Genomic DNA, 16,803 nt, shown 5'->3' with positions numbered 1-16,803 from the left:
GATGAGGATATTTATGCAGCCTCCTCCTCCAATGAGTTGTTTAATTGTCCACCACCATTCACGATCGGAGGGGCAGGACTGCAGAGCTTAGATCTGATCTGTCGGTCGTGGAATTGCTTAGCTCTGTCTATCACTTGATGCTTATGCTGTTTGGCATGCAAGCAGTCCTGTGTTGTGGCTTCACCAGGTTGACACCTCATTTGTAGGTGTGCCTGGTGCTGCTCCTGGCATGCCCTCCTGCATTCTTCATTGAACCAGGGTTGATCTCCTGGCTTGGTGGTAATGGTAGAGTGGGGAAATGATGGGCCATGAGGTTACAGATTGTGGTTGAGTACAATTCTGCTGCTGCTGATGGCCCACAGTGCCTCGTGGTTGCCCAGTCTTGAGTTGCTAGATCTGTTCGAAATCTATCCGATTTAGCACGGTGGTGGTGCCACACAACACAATGGAGGGTATCCTCAATGTGAAGACGGGACTTCATCTCCACAAGGACTGCACAGTGGTCACTCCTAAGATAGTGTCATGGACAGGTGCATATGCAGCAGGCAGATTGGTCATGATGAGGTCAAGCATGTTTTTCCTTCTTGTTGGTTCCCTCACCACCTGCCGCAGACCCAGTCTAGCAGCTATGTCCTTTAGGACTCGGCCAGCTTGGTGCGCAGTGGAGCTACCGAGCCACTCTTGGTGATGGACATTGAAGTCCCCCACCCAGAGTACATTCTGCGCCCTTGCCATACTCAGTGCTTCCTCCAAGTGGTGCTCAACACAGAGGAGTACTGATTCATCATCTGATGGGGAGGTCAGTACGTGGTAATTAGCAGGAGGTTTCCTTGCCTATGTTTGACTTGCTGCAGAGACTTCATGGGGTCCCGAGTCGATTTTGGGCAACTCCCTCCTGACTCTGTACCACTGTGCCGCCACCTCTCATTGCTAGTCACAAGTAGGCCAGATCAGGTAAGGACGGCAGATTTCCTTCCCTTTTTACTTCAATCGATAATGGTTTCATGGTCATCATTAATTCCATATTTTTATTGAATTCAAAATGTTACCATCTGCTGTGGCCCCCAGAGCATTACCCTGGGTCTCTGGATTACTTGCCCAGTAGCAATACCGCTATGCCACCGCCTCCCGCTGCTGTACTGTCCTTGTATGAACAATTTGTACTTATATGGCGCCTTCAACGTAGGAAAACATCCCAAAGCTCTTAAAGACATGCATTTGTACAGAGTGCCTTTCAAAACCTGCCAGTGAAGTACTTTCTTGATTTTACTATAGTCGCTGTTGTAATTGTAGGAAATTAGTAGGCTTGATGACAAATAGCTATTAGTTCAAAAACCAAATTCCTCTGCAAGAGATAAAAGTTTTTTTTCATTCTAATATTATTTTAACTGTCTGATTTCCAGACTGGTTGAGGCATCAGATTTAACAGCAAACACATCACATCATACAATGCTCAACATTATGCTGAAACACAATTAAATTATGTGGTAGGGGGATAAGGCAGGGGACACAGTATGTAGCCCCCACTCTTGGAATTCTGGCAATGGTTTTAATCTGCCAAAATACATTTTAGTGTGACTTCTAGGATTTTGTCTAGCAGCTGTGAGTGGTACTTTGACTTCACCAGAGCAATTGTTGAAAATATTGGCTTGCACAGCTAAGTTGAGACAAACATGGCACACAGCTTGGCACTAACAATTCTCAAAACCAGGTATTCACCTCCAGTCAAGGCATTTTGCTATATTTTCAGCAGTGTTGGTCTCAGTCATGCATCCACCTCACAGTGTAAGCAGATCCATCTCCTGTCCATGGAGAGCAGTTACACGTGTTCTTGCAAGTTCCTGATGTCAATGCAAAATTTATATTTTGTGAATGCAAGATTGAAACTATGGAAATCAGCAAATCTCTTAAAAAAAAATTCCAGAATATTTCGAAGCCAAGCTGCATAACGATCTCTCCAAAAATCATGGTCAGCTACAAAGTTTGTAAAGTAGTAAAGCATCGTTCTTCCATTTAGGGTCGTAGAATCACTGTGGCATTGAAGGAAGCCATTCAGCCCATCGAGTCTATGTCGGCTCTGTGTAGCACAATCCAATGAGTCCCATCCCCCCTCTATCCCCTGCAAGTATATTTCTCTCAAGTGCCCATTCAATTTCCTTTTGAAATTATTCATCGTCTCCATTTCCACCATCCTCGTAGGTAGCAAGTTCCAAGTCAATACAATCTGCTGTATAAAAAATTCTTCCTCACAGCCCCCCTACATTTCTTGCCCAAACCTTAAACCTGTGTGCCCTAGTCTTTCTATGATCAGGTAAAGGGAACAGCTTTGCTCTGTCTGCCTTATATAAACCTTTCATTATCTTGTACACCTCTATCAAATCACCCAACAATCTCCTTTGCCCCCAGGAGAACAACCCCAGCTTTTTCAACCTAGCCTTGTAGCTAAGATCCATCACCCCTGGAACCATTTTGGTAAATCTCCTCTGCACCTCACAAGGGCACTCATCCTTCCTAAAGTGTGGTGACCATAACTGGACACAGTGCTCTGGTTGAGGCCTAACCAGAGCTTTATGGAAGTTCAGCATAATTTCCCCGATTTTGTTTTTGACAAATGAACAGTTTCAACTTTGCCTAAAATTCTGCCAGATAGCATTCAAGATCACAAACTGTCCTTTCCCTGCAGCTTCACATTCATTTCATCTAGGTAACTACCTGGTGAGAAAGAACCAAACAGACTTCCAAGTTTTATTATCAGTTTCGGAGAAGTTCTTCAGTTTGCATTCCTCATCAAATAAATCAATGGCGGGTTGCAGGTTTAACAAATCTTTCCATCACTTGCCCCGATCAATCCAGCACATATTCGAGATGTACACAGTTTCTGAATAAGAGCCATTGGTCTCTTCCTGCCGCTCAACAAACTGACAATGATTTAGATCAGATAAACTCGGTGATGTTTACAGCTATTTTCATCGCATCTTTTAATGAACCATCAGCTTTATTCTCAGAGTGTGGCACTTGTGGTGAATTATTCAGAGAAATGAGACCAGGTGTGGTTTTTCAAACTCAGATTTTTTTCAAAAAGCAAAATACAGGTTCTGATGAAGGGTCATTGCGCTAAAGTGCTCTTCGTTTCTACCTCCAGATTCTGCCAAACCTGCTGAGCAGTTCCAGAATTTTCTATTTTTATTTGGGATATTTTCCCACCAAGGTAACAAAGCCAGGGGTTCAACCAATCATGGCAGATGCAACATCAGTGGTAACAGAGGTTAGATTGGCTAGGTTCAATTCAAACCTTTCAATGGCAAATTCTGCAGCAGTCAAAACCATAGTCAGACCCACGTGTGAGGTCTTTTAGTTCTATAAGCACCAACAGCTCTTTACTGTAATTTAGTGCAATTTTTAGTAATATAGTTAAAATATGTATCATCAAAAATATACATTTTTAATAAGGGTGTCCAGTCGTCCATCTATGAGTAACTTGATTTTGAAATTACTTTAAACAACTATAATGAATAATTTACTAGTTTCATTGTGTACACAGATCAAGACTTTTTATGTTGTCCAAAACTATCTTTCAGAAAAGTATACTAAAAAATGTCATATTTGGTAATCAGGAATGCCACAACTGCCATAATAGTGGTTATGGTACTACTTAGCAACCAAGAGGACAAATCCCGCCTTGGCAAATTGCGAAACTGAATTCTGACCTAGCACCACCATGAAAGTGGGTGGACTATTATAAAAATCCAATTGATTCCTAACCTCCAGCTCTTCCCACATAAACCTTGACTCATAATATGTGATTGATTCTTAATGTCTTAAGTGGTCACTCAATTGTAAATGTAACGATAAGAGAAATGGCTAAGAAGCCTATCGGGAAGGATCTAGACATCATATCAGGGCAAGACACAGGCAGTCTCAGAAACATCTGTAGCTCGTTGTCCACCGTTTTTGAATGCTGTCTCTCAGGCTAACCAAGCAACAGCCTGATAAATTTGTACTCATACCTTTCAGGCAACAACTCAAAATTCTGATCTAGTGGTGTACCAATGGATAGATGTGGTCTCTTACACGGACCTTTTATGACTTCACATCAATTTAAGGCCAAGGAAGCTTCCTGATTCCTACTTACCACTTCCCCTTTCAGCTGATAAATCAGTATGCCTTCAAATCCACACTGAATACTGCTTGGAGGAAGTGCTAAGGGAACCAAAGGCATAATGGACCAGAGTTTACTGTAATTGGTAAACAAATAGCACCCGCCATTCATTAGACTTGACTGTTTAATTCTGATGTGCTGTGGCATAGCAAGTTGCTGCAAGGGCATCTGGAACCTGTGTGAACAGGGCAAACAACTGTGCGTCTCTCTAACTAGTCAGATTGAAGAATTGTTAACAAACAGCACAGAGTTTAAATCACAAAGTACAAGTTCGAATAGTAAATTAAATATCAAATTGGGTACAGAGAGTAAAATGAAGAGAGTGGGGGAAAGAAAGATTGATTTATGAGAAAGGGAGAAAAAAGAGAAACAGAAAAAAGTTATTTTTTGAATTGGCAACATTAATTAAAAGCTGACAGAATGAGACTCCATTCATGTAGAAGTTAATTTTCAGCATCAGAGTTTATATTTGGTATAAATTAAGGCTCATTGTGCCATACTTGTACTGAAATGGACATGCCCTAATTTCTGTGGCTAGATTATTCCATATCTACAACATAAATACAGGATCTTAATGTCATTCAAAATGCCACTTTCATGCAGCTTACAGAGGAGCAACACATCTCAAACAGCAACCTCTGCGGTAGAGGTGGCAAAGACCTAGTGAAGACAAAGTCTCATCTTCACTTTTAGGACGTTTTCCATTATGTAATACCACGGTGATTAAATGGGACAGATTAAGGGCAAATCAAATGGCAATGAGAGCCATCAGTAGAATGGTATACCAGCATAATCTGTAACCTCATGGCCCAGGACAACCTTCACACCTCTGTCTCCAGCAAACCAATTCAACCCTGGTTCAATCAAGATTATGGAAGAATGTGAGACAAACCAGTCAAGCATACATTAGAATGTGGCACCAACCTCAATTTTGATATGTTATAGCACATTCACTAGCTTAAATTCAAGCATTGTTTTTAACTTTAAAAATTGCATTTTGAAAACATTATAAAAATTATACTCTAAAAGCCCTTTTAAGGGCAGAGATGACACTAAACAGTTAAGACACATATTAAAAAGTTTACAAGTATGGACATCTCCTTCAAAAAAGATGAGTTCTCATCCGATGTGACAGCATGCTTCAATGGTGAGAAAAGTAGAAGAATAAAGTTAAGAAATGGAAATGGGGGAGAAAGAGGATCTGTACGCACCAAGATTATTATTTTGATGATCCTCTTGAAAACCAGATAACACATGATAGGTATCATTCGTAATCGGTTCCTCCTGTACATCCACAGTGGTATCAATCACATCTTCAGGTGCTTTTGCCTTCACTACAGGTTTAATTTCACCATTTGTCCCGTTGATCACCTTTCCACTGGAAGAATAAAGAAAACTGTATTCATACACAAGCCTTGGGTATGTTTGTCAGCAAACTATCAATTGTAGGGAGTAACAGTCAAACCAGATTCTGTCCTCACCTGACATCAATAAGAGTTTCAGAGAATGCTACAAAGGTCAGAATAACACACCATTATCAACCAATATTTGAAAAGACTTCCATTATTCAGAAATAACGCAGTAGTGTTTAAGCTGTCTAGATATACTATGGAAAATTCAAACTCTCTTTCAAGACAGTGACATACAAATGTTTTTCTTCATGGGGGAAAATTGCTCAAGGCAACTTGGTTACACCTTACTGTGTGCCTAAGAAACAGGTAGGTTTACATCTAATAGTCACAAATACAACACCGGATTTCTATTGTGTCATCATGGGAATGCTTCTAGAGGGAAATAAATTAGCAGCATGGCAAGACCAAGAACAACACTGGCAAGGTCCTTGAAGAAGAATCTTGGTCAAGAAATTGTGCCAGTCCCACAACCATTTTGAAAATGGCCAATCATATGGAAGTTCAGTACCATATGTACCAACCACACCACAAATTAACTTATACACCGACTATTAACGATGTTGAGAAAGTCGTCTTTAAAATTGAAAGCTTAGATTAGAACATTTCTAAAAATCTCAATTAACAAATCAAGAAACAACTCTCCAATTCAAGAACTCCTGGAAGTCAATTCTCATGCCACGTGCCTGCTGCAGTTCGAACGTTACTTTGTGATATACAAAAAAAAATCTATGTTTAAATCACACACCATCTGAAAGTGTGGAGGATGCAATTCTGTAGGAAATTTCAAAAGGTAAATGAAGACATACACGAGGAGGACGAGTTTGCAGAGTTTTGGGGAAAAGGCTAGGTATGGGACTAAATTGGACAATTCTTTCAAAGAGTTGGCACAGGTACAATGGGTCAAATGACCTCCCTCTGCCCTGTAAGATTCTACAATTCTCTGAAGTAACATATATACATTCCACAGTGGTATGAACCATCTTGAAACAACAACAGATCTTGGAGAACTCGGCCTCCAATCCCTTTCCTGTCCGTGAACCTGATATAACATTGCACAGTGGCAAACTAAGCCAACTGTAATTATTATTTTTGATGTGGGATAACCTTGGAGCAACAAAGGACGGAAAAAACTGAAGATTCTTTAACATCAGCTTGAAAGTTGTCCACGGCCTCTTTTAAAATGTTATGCTACTAAAATTGAGATGGTTATTCTCTGCACCTTTCTCTCCTCCTTTAGGACATTCCTTAAACTTCTTTAGTCAAGCTTTTGTTACCATCCTGATAGATCCTCCTTTTGTTCAGTGTCAATATTTGTCCAATTATGGCCCTGTGAGGAGTCTTGGGAGATTTTCCTATGTTAAAGCAACCAATTAAATGCTAGCTGTTTGTAGTGGTGGAATGGATATACAAAAGCAAGAATTCACTTTCGTGGAGAGTTAGAGAAGATCATTGGATCAAACAGGTAACAATCGATTCCACCACTAAAAGTAAGTGCTTACCAAGTTCACAGACATCAGTGAACCAAAGTTGCTGCTTCACTGTAACAAGAACAGATTGCTTTCTTAAAATCTCCTCAGAGATAATCCAAGTTTGCAAGGACAATATTTATAATCATATTGCACCATTTTTCTTGTCAACATTTCAAATGGGCATATAGCAAGAAAATTTTACTCATCCATACATTTTACTGAAATCTCAGTGAAACAAATGCACTGTCCCAACACTTCACACATTTACCATTACACATCTCTGAACTCATGGTGACAACACTGGCCCGGTGACTGAAACACAGTCTTCAGATCTGCTGTCCTAATCCACTGAGTTGCTACAATCAAGATCCGTAGAAAACTATGAGGCCTTCACGTTAACTCCTTCAGCTGCAGCCCGCAACGCAAAATTATCCACCTCAGGTAACCAAATCACATTAAGGGTTTGGATTAATTTCCGTAGCATCAGAGAAGTTTCACTACTTTTGACACTGTTTTTTTCAAATCATTTGTTAGCATTTTACTCTGTTCTCAACATAATGTTGTACAGCGAACACAAATTTTATATTTTGCTAATTTAAAGTCACAGGCATTTTTCAGTATATTGGCACCAGCACAGTACAAAAAAAAACATATTTAAGCGAACACTTTTTAATGCTGTGCACTATTAATTCATCAGTTCAAACAGTTCTCAATGAGACTACATGACAGGCCTGCAATTATCCATGTTTCACTTAAGTGCAGTTTAGTTTCAATTGAATGGGCCTGGATTTTGCAGTTGGAATAATGGTGCTTACTGTTATTATGAGGTAAATCGGAATGCAATCTCCGGCACCTGCAGGCGCGCAGTTCATTTGGGAAGCTGTCGTCTGATTTGCCCTGCTCCTCCGTAATCTCTGCTATACTGGTGCCTCAATGATAGATTCAGCATTAAAAGTTACGAATTTGCGGTAATTACCCAATAGTTTCCAACTAAACATGCCAAAAAAAGTTAGAGCTAGTGCATTCAGGTGTAATTGAATTTTTAACAGCATGACAAGTCTTGATTACTGCCAAACGACCTCTCTGGCCCTGAACATTTTGAACTCAATGTAAAATTTAAAGTTCAAATCATGAGGGGTGTGGACAGAGTAGATAGGAAGAAACTGTCCCCTTTGGCAAAAGGAATCAGAACCAGGGAATACCAATTTAAGATGACTGGCAAAAAGAGAAATGGTAACATGAAGAATTTTTTTTTTTTATAAGCAGAGTGGTTAGGATTAGGAACGTTCTGCATGCAAGAATGGAGGAGGCAAAAACAAACAAAAGAGAATTGGATAATTACCTGAAGAGAAAAAACCTGCAGAGCCATGGGGAAAAGGCAGGATGGTGGGACTAGGTGAGTTGCTCTCGCAGATAGCCGGCACAGACATGAAAGTCTGAATGGCCTCCTTCTGTGCTGTAACCATTCTATGACAAGTATGGAGTCTCATTTCTTCAGAATTTAATTAATGTAGATTTTAAAAAGCATAAAATAAATCATTTTTATTTGTTATCTTTTTACTCTCCCTCTGAATCCAATCTTTCTTTCCCTCTCTTTAATTTGCTTTCTGTACATGACCTTAGATTTAATTAAATATTCCAATTTATACTTCTAAGTTTAGACTGTGTGTGCGCGTGTCTCAATCAGGATTCTTCAATCTGATTGGTTGAATAGGTATACGATTGCCTGCGCCCCAAACCCCCTGTAGATGGCACCGTTAATACACAAAATTAATATAGAGTTCTAGTAACAGCTGATGAAGGCATACATCCAAAGTATTAACTTATTTTTTCTCTTTACAGATGCTGACTGACCTGAGTATTTTGAACATTTTTTTATTTCAGATTTCTAGTATTTCCAGGCTTTAACCCCTTTTCATGAGGAAATGCTTTTTTAAAAGGACTCTACCTCCATAAATATGTAATAATCTCTAAACACTATAAATTGCTGCCAAAATTAAACACAAAAAGTAATGTACAGCAAGTACGAATTGTCTACCCAAGAGGGTTGTGGATGCTCCATCATTGAATACATTTAAGGCTGGGATTGATGGGTTTCTGGACTATCAGGGGATATGGGGAGTGGGCAGGAAAGTGGAGTTGAAGCCCAAATTCAGCCATGATGGTATTGAATGGTACAGCAGGCTCGATGGGCCCTATAGTCTATTCCTGCTCCTTTGTCGTGTTCTTGTGCCATTCCTTTGTCACTGAATCTGGGCCAAGATCTTTATTCGTACTGCTGAGTGTTTTTCAGAGTTCAAAACAAATGTATATTCCCATCGTTATGCTTTAATACCGTGGAGGATCCTATAACTGACTCATGGCCAATACAAAACACAAGTTCATAACATTGGACACACAATAGAGTTCAGGTTATTCTACTCCAAAAATTCCACTAAGCAACAGCAGAATAATACCTTAAAAGCAACTGAAGCATTCATCCATTATTAGGTCTAACTCATGAGGGAGGCACGTATTGACTGCAGCGCCAACATGTTAATGGCGAATCCAACTTCCCAATCTCAGCCACACTGCTGTGGAAGGAAAATTGGAGGGAAAATCATCAGTGGAGTGAGTGCTCTTGGTGCCCCACCTGGTAACTAACTCAAGTGAAGCAGAGGCCAGGGAGCTGCAGGTGGGCAGCTCAGTTAGACTAGAACAGGAAAGGAAAAAGCAATAGGGGAAGGGATATTAACACACCCAAAAATTATGCAATAAAATATCCTTGTGCAGCATCAAGCTAATTGAATTTAAAAGACTAAAACGGTAGAGGGTGGATGTACCGGACATCATAAAATTAACACAAAGCTCATGCAGCTGAAGGGATGCATCCAAAGTAACTTAAGTATTAACTTATTTTTTCTCTTTACAGATGCTAACTGACCTGAATATTTTGAACATTTTGTTTGTAATTTCAGATTTCTAGTATTTGCAGGCCTTAACTCTTTTTTATCGAGGAAACACTTTGTAAAAGAACTCTACTTCCAAAAATGTGTTTGGCAAGCCTTTTCTCATTCACTTAACACACACCAGACAAAAGCATCGCGTCACAAGCGAAACTTAATTGCGAAAAAAATCACACTGGTTCTTCACCATTCCTAACTCAAAAAAAGGTTTGTTTAACATTTTCTCATACCTGCATGAGATGCATCCCAGGTACAGTTAGATGGTAAAGGTGGTGTTTTTATGAACGTAAAGCAATAAAACTCTACAGAAAAATGTTTATCATTGGAGCAAGTTTAACTGAGTCAACTAGGATCAGAGAGACTCCAAGGATGTACTCAAGGATTCAGTATGAAAATCATACATGGGAGTTAGCACCAGAATTCTTTTCATCTTGAGCATTGCCGAAAAAAAGAGACATGCTGTTGAAGCTTTTCATCTTGGACTCAAGATAGATGCAAGAATACCAAATTTCAAAGGGAGCAACAATCTATGCTGGATGAGAAAAGGATACCGATTGGTTGGCAAGTCAACTCTGACTGAACGAGGTGTTGCCATGGAGAATACACCAGGGAACTATTGTCCCCCACATGTGTCTTTTTGGAATTCAATAAAAGCAATGCTGGAACATGTTATATTAAATAATATAATATATAAAATTATTTAAATAGAGAGAGCTTGCAGAACTTTAAGTACAGAGAGATCTGGGTGTCCTGGCACATGAATCAGGAAAAGTTAGTATACAGGCACACCAAGTTATTAGGAAGGCAAATGGAATGTTGCCATTTATTGCAAGGGGAATAGAATATAAAAGTAGGGCTGTTTTGCTCCAGCTGTACAGGGTGTTGTTGAGACCACATCTAGAGTACTGTACACAGTTTTGGTCTCCTTATTTAAGAAAGGATATTAAGAAAGCATTAGAAGTAGTTCAGAGAAGGTTCGCTGGATTAATACCTGGGATGGGGGAGCTATCTTAGGAGGAAACGTTGGACAGGCTGGGTCTGTATCCATTGAAGTTTAGAAGATTGAGAGGTGACCTTATTAAAACACACAAAATCCTGAGGGAACTTGACAGGGTGGATGCTGAAAGGATGTTTCCCCTTGTGGGAGAGACTAGAACTAGGGGACACAGTTTAAAAACAAGGGTCTACCATTTAAGACAGAGATGAGAAGAATTTTTTTCCCTCAGGGAGTCGTGAATCTGTGGAACCCTCTTCTCCAGAGAGTGGTGAAGGCATAGTCAATGAATATTTTTAAGGCAGAGATAGATAGATTCTTGGCTAACAAGGAGTCAAAGGTTAACAGAAGTAGGCTGAATGTGGAGTTGAGGCCACAATCAGGTCAGCCATGGTCTTATTGAACTGTGCAACAGGTTCGAGGGGCTGAATGGCCTACTCCTGCTCCTAATTCGTATGTTCCTATGTTCCTTTTTCTTGAAGAGAATGGGTCTACATGAATGAATATATGTAGCTTCTAGCAAGCAGAAGAGAGACACATCATGAGCCCGACTGATAATTTTAAATTAGCTGTTATTGTAGTTCTTAGCACACTGGGGGTTGTTCAGCAAGTGCTGTCCAATCGCAGAATCAAATCTAACATGACACTATGTTCTAAGCTTTGCCAACACGGATTGGTTGAGTGTGGTCAGTACTCTGCCTCTTGCGAATAGCTGAAGGGACCTGCTGTTTGATATGATCTGCCAGGCATTGGGATGGCCTACTTACCTGGCATTACACCCACATTGAAATTCATATACCGCATTACTTACTGTTTAAGCTTGATGCTGAATTAGGACACATCGAAGCTACCCTGCAGGATAATGGCTATCCTAATCAGATCATTGCTCACTGTATATCACGCATACACAAAGGAGCCTAAGGCCACCACTTTTGGTCCTGAAAAGTGCCTAGTCTAACTCAAATTACTCTGGAAGAGGGTAAGGTATCTCGAAACTTTGAGCAACAGGTGAAACTAGCCACTTCACACAGCTACTATGCAGTAGCAACACGAGTGGTATTCTCCATCTGGATGGGGGCTGGGGATGGGAACTGGGGGAGGGGAGGGGATGGGAACTGGGGGAGGGGAGGGGAGGGGAGGGGAAGGGGGGTGGGATTGGGGGGTGGGACTGGGGGAGGGGCGGGGGTGGGAACTGGGGCGTGGGGATTGGTGGCGTCAGGGGTGGGGCGGGGATTGGTGGCATAAAGTGGGGTGGAGTGAGGGGGTGGGCGGAGTGAGGGGGTGGACAGGGCAAGGGGGTGAACAGGGCAAGGGGGTGGACAGGGCAAGGGGGTAGCGGGTGGGGGTGGAGGTGGGGAGGGTAAAGCGGGGGTTGGGGGTGTGTGGGTGTAAGGAACATATCTTATTATTTCTGCTGGGCTGTTGTAAAGAACACATCTTGTTATTTTCTGTTGGACTGTGGATTGGGATTGCAATGACTACAGTTTGTGAGACATGTCCACTGGAACAGGATGAGATATATATACAATGTTGCAATCCTGGAACAGAGTGTGTCATGAAAGACAGGTTGGTGCCGGATAGGAATCCTGGACCAAGAGAGCGGCCTGCCAACAGCATTTTAACTGGCTCCTGACCAGGGTTTTGTGTGGTAGCAGGGCAGCAAAAAACTCCTGGCCTGCAAAGAGAAACCATCTAAAATCTCTTCCTCATATTTCTATAACCTGCTCTCTCTCTGAGGAAACCCCTATAAAATGGAAAAGGGGAAAATCACTGTTAGAAACATTGAAAAGCTCTCAAACAGTGAACTAAATACTGAAAGTGCTGGAAGACCACCTTGTGTCATCAACCAGAACTGAAAGAAACTCGGAAGACATTGATCAAAATCAACCCATCGAATCCTGCACTCCGGTTTGGTGCTATTGAACTGTTTTATCCCTTAAAATCCATGTTTTGTGTGTCGTGTGTGTGTGTAGGGATTTAAGAAGGAATTAGAGTTTAAGTTATGGTATTAGCAGTTAGCAGTTTATATTTCATTCTTTTGCCACTGGTTAACGAGTTTGTTCAATAAACAGTTATTTACTTAATAAGTTTACAAACCTGGTGCTCATATTCTGTTAACCTAAATTAAATAGTTCAGTAGAATTGGGACAATCTGGTGGTTTGATCAAACGTTTCACATTTGTCGCGGCTTCATATTGCAGCGCACTATCCCCAGTGAGTCATAACGGGGGGAGTGGGATGGTGGGGGGGCGTTGGTGGGGCAGTGGGGTGTGACCATAAGACCATAAAACATAGGAGCAGAAGTAGGCCATTCAGTGAGATCATGGCTGATCTGATAGTCCTCAATTCCACTTTGCTGCCTTTTCCCCATAACCTTTGATTCCCTTACTGATTAAAAATCTGTCTATCTCAGCCTTCAATATACTTAATGACCCAGCCTCTACAGCTCTCTGTGGTAAAGAATTCCACAGGTTATCAACGCTCTGAGAGAAGAAATTCCTCCTCATCTCTGTCTTAAATGGACGAACCCCTCACTCTGAGATTATGGCATCTGGTCCTAGAGTCTCCCACAAGGGGAAACAACCTCTCAGCATCTATTACCTGTTAGCTTTTTCAGATTCATGTACGAGGATCCCTCTGTGCTGCAGCTTTCTTTATTTAAGTAATATTTAGCTCTATTCTTTCTGCCAAAGTGCATAACCACACATTTTCCCATATTATATTCCATCTAACAAGTTTGTGCCTACTCACTTAACCTGTCTATATCCCTCTGTAGACTTTGTGTCATCCTCACCATTTGCCTTCCCACACATTTTTGTGACATCCACAAAATTGGCGACAGTATATTCACGTCCCTCATCCAAGTCATTAATATATATTGTAAATAATTGTAGCCCCAGCACTGATCCCTGTGGCACTCCACTAGTTACAGGTTGCCATCCTGAAAATGCCCCCCTTATCCCAACTCTCTGTCTTCTATTCATTAGCCAATCCTCTATACATGCTAATATACTACCACCAACGCCATGGGCTCTTATCTTATTAAGTAGCCTTATGTGTGGGACCTTATCAAATGCCTTTTGGAAATCCAAATATATTACATCTACTGGTTCCCCTTTATCTATCCTGTTTGTTACCCCCTCAATGAATTCTAATAAATTTGTCAGGCATGATTTCCCTTCGTGAAGCGATGCTGACTCCACTTGATTATATTATGTATTTCTAAATGTTCTGCTATTACATCCTTTATAATAAACTCTTAACGTTTTCCGAATGACGGATGTTAAGCTAAGTGGCCTGTAGTTCGGTCTCCTCTACATTGGAGAGACCAAACGTAAACTGGGCGACCGCTTTGCAGAACACCTGCGGTCTGTCCGCAAGAAAGACCCAAACCTCCCTGTCGCTTGCCATTTTAACACTCCACCCTGCTCTCTTGCCCACATGTCTGTCCTTGGCTTGCTGCATTGTTCCAGTGAAGCCCAACGCAAACTGGAGGAACAGCACCTCATCTTCCGACTAGGTACTTTACAGCCTTCCGGACTGAATATTGAATTCAACAACTTTAGATCTTGAACTCCCTCCCCCATCCCCACCCCCTTTCCGTTTCTTCCCTCTCCCTTTTGTTTTTTCCAATAATTTATATAGATTTTTCTTTTCCCATCTATTTCCATTATTTTTAAATCTATACCTGTAATGCCCTGTCAGTCTTTCCATCCCGCCCCCACTAGAGCTGTACCTTGAGTGTCCTGCCATCCATTCTTAATTAGCACATTCTCTTAGATAATATCACCACCTTCAACACCTCTTTGTTCCTTTACCTGTGACATATTTTGATTGTCTGCTCCTATCACTGCTTGCTTGTCCCTACAACCAACCCCCACCCCCAACTTCTCTCCCCGCACCTTAAACCAGCTTATATTTCACCCCACTCCTAACTTTACTCAGTTCTGCTGAAGGGTCATGAGGACTCGAAACGTCAACTCTTTTCTTCTCCGCCCATGCTGCCAGACCTGCTGAGTTTTTCCAGGTAATTCTGTTTTTGTTTTGGATTTCCAGCATCCGCAGTAGTTTTTTGTTTTTGGCCTGTAGTTACCTGTTTTTTGTCACCCTGGGGATGGGGGAGAGGGTGCGGGTCGGCTGGGGATCAGGGGGGTCGGGGAATGTGCGAGGTGGGGGTCGGAATGTGTGAGGTGGGGGTCGGGGGGGGGTGAATGTGTGAGGTGGGGGTCGTGGGGGGGGAATGTGTGAGGTGGGGGTCGGGGGGAGGAATGTGCGAGGTGGGGGTCGGGGGGGGGGAATGTGCGAGGTGGGGGTCGGGGGGGGGGAATGTGCGAGGTGGGGGCCGGGGGGGGGGGAATGTGCGAGGTGGGGGTCGAGGGGGGGGAATGAGAGGTGGGGGTCGGGGGGGGGAATGTGTGAGGGGGGGTCGGGGGGGGGAATGTGTGACGGGGGGATCGGGGGGGGAATGTGTGAGGGGGGGGTCGGGGGGGGAATGTGCGAGGGGCGGTCGGGGGGAATGTGCGAGGGGGGGTCGGGGGGGGAATGTGCGAGGGGGGGGTCGGGGGGGGGAATGTGCGAGGGGGGGGTCGGGGGGGGAATGTGTGCGGGGGGGGTCGGGGGGGGAATGTGTGAGGGGGGTCGGGGGGGAGGAATGTGCGAGGGGGAGGTCAGGGGGAGGAATGTGCGAGGGGGAGGTCGGGGGGGCGAGGTGGGGGTCAGGGGGGGCGAGGTGGGGGTCGGGGGGGGCGAGGTGGGGGTCGGGGGGGGCGAGGTGGGGGTCGGGGGGGCGAGGTGGGGGTCGGGGGGGGGCGAGGTGGGGATCGGGGGGGGGCGAGGTGGGGGTCGGGGGGGAGGCGAGGTGGGGGTCGGGGGGGGGAATGTGCGAGGGGGGGGGTCGGGGGGGGGAATGTGTGAGGGGGGGCCGGGGGGGGGGGGAATGTGCGAGGGGGGGGCCGGGGGGGGAATGTGCGAGGGGGGGGTCGGGGGGGGAATGTGCGAGGGGGGGAGGTCGGGGGGGGGAATGTGCGAGGGGGAGGTCGGGGGGGGAATGTGCGAGGGGGGGGTCGGGGGGGGAATGTGCGAGGGGGGGGGTCGGGGGGGGAATGTGCGAGGGGGAGGTCGGGGGGGATGTGAGTTGCTCTCCGGCTTTCACTGTCGCTGTTGTTCTGGCCGCGGGTCGGAGCCGCGATGAAACCCGGGCTCCGCGCGGCTGGAGTCGGTCTCCCATTTTAAGCCAGAGGCCCCACAACCGCCGGAATCAGGCCTGAAAACGGGCTCAATTTTACTGAGAACCTCAAGCAGCCATTGCCAACCCCGTCAAAGATTGTATTTTATCCATTGCTGCCCCATTACCTCTGCTGCTTCTCATCCTCTATCTCCTTTATCTTCTTTACGACAAAGAGCGGAAGATCTCCTCGATGTTGGTCGCCATGGTTCTTCCGCAGCCTGAGGCCTCCTCCACTAAACCTGCTCTCCCCTGCCCCGCCGCCAGGGGGAGCACCACCTGCTCCCCTCCCCCGCCGCCAGGGGGAGCACCACCTGCTCTCCCCTCCCCCGCCGCCAGGGTGAGCACCATCTGCTCTCCCCTCCCCCCGCCGCCAGGGGGCGCACCACCTGCTCCCCTCCCCCGCCGCCAGGGGGAGCACCACCTGCTCTCCCCTCCCCCGCCGCCAGGGTGAGCACCATCTGCTCTCCCCTCCCCCCGCCGCCAGGGGGCGCACCACCTGCTATCCCCCTCCCCAACGCCAGGCGGAGCACCACCGGCTTTCTCCTCCACCGCCGCCAGAGGGAGCATCATCTGCTACCCCTCCACCACCGCCAGGGG

At 44.3% G+C, this 16,803-nt stretch overlaps 1 protein-coding gene across 3 annotated transcripts in view; it reads right to left on the bottom strand.

Annotated features, from left to right (window-relative positions):
* Positions 1-16,450, bottom strand: part of sonb (SON DNA and RNA binding protein b) — a 55,115-nt gene extending 38,665 nt beyond the window's left edge. For 2 of the 3 annotated variants that reach the window (XM_078560211.1, XM_078560213.1), the window contains exons 1-2: positions 16,332-16,450; positions 5,371-5,537 (exon numbers count right to left, since the gene is read on the bottom strand). The gene's annotated coding sequence lies outside the window, so the exon portion shown is untranslated. Of the gene's footprint in view, positions 1-1,719; positions 1,842-5,370; positions 5,538-16,331 lie in introns of all 3 variants that reach the window. The other variant, XM_078560212.1, reaches the window with a different exon arrangement.
* Positions 16,451-16,803: the final 353 nt, after the last annotated feature.

This window comes from Cetorhinus maximus, chromosome 16, assembly GCF_964194155.1.
Source record: "Cetorhinus maximus chromosome 16, sCetMax3.hap1.1, whole genome shotgun sequence".
Lineage (NCBI taxonomy): Eukaryota > Metazoa > Chordata > Chondrichthyes > Lamniformes > Cetorhinidae > Cetorhinus > Cetorhinus maximus.
Note: the sequence above shows the minus strand (reverse complement) of the source record. Positions and strands in the feature narration are given on the sequence as shown.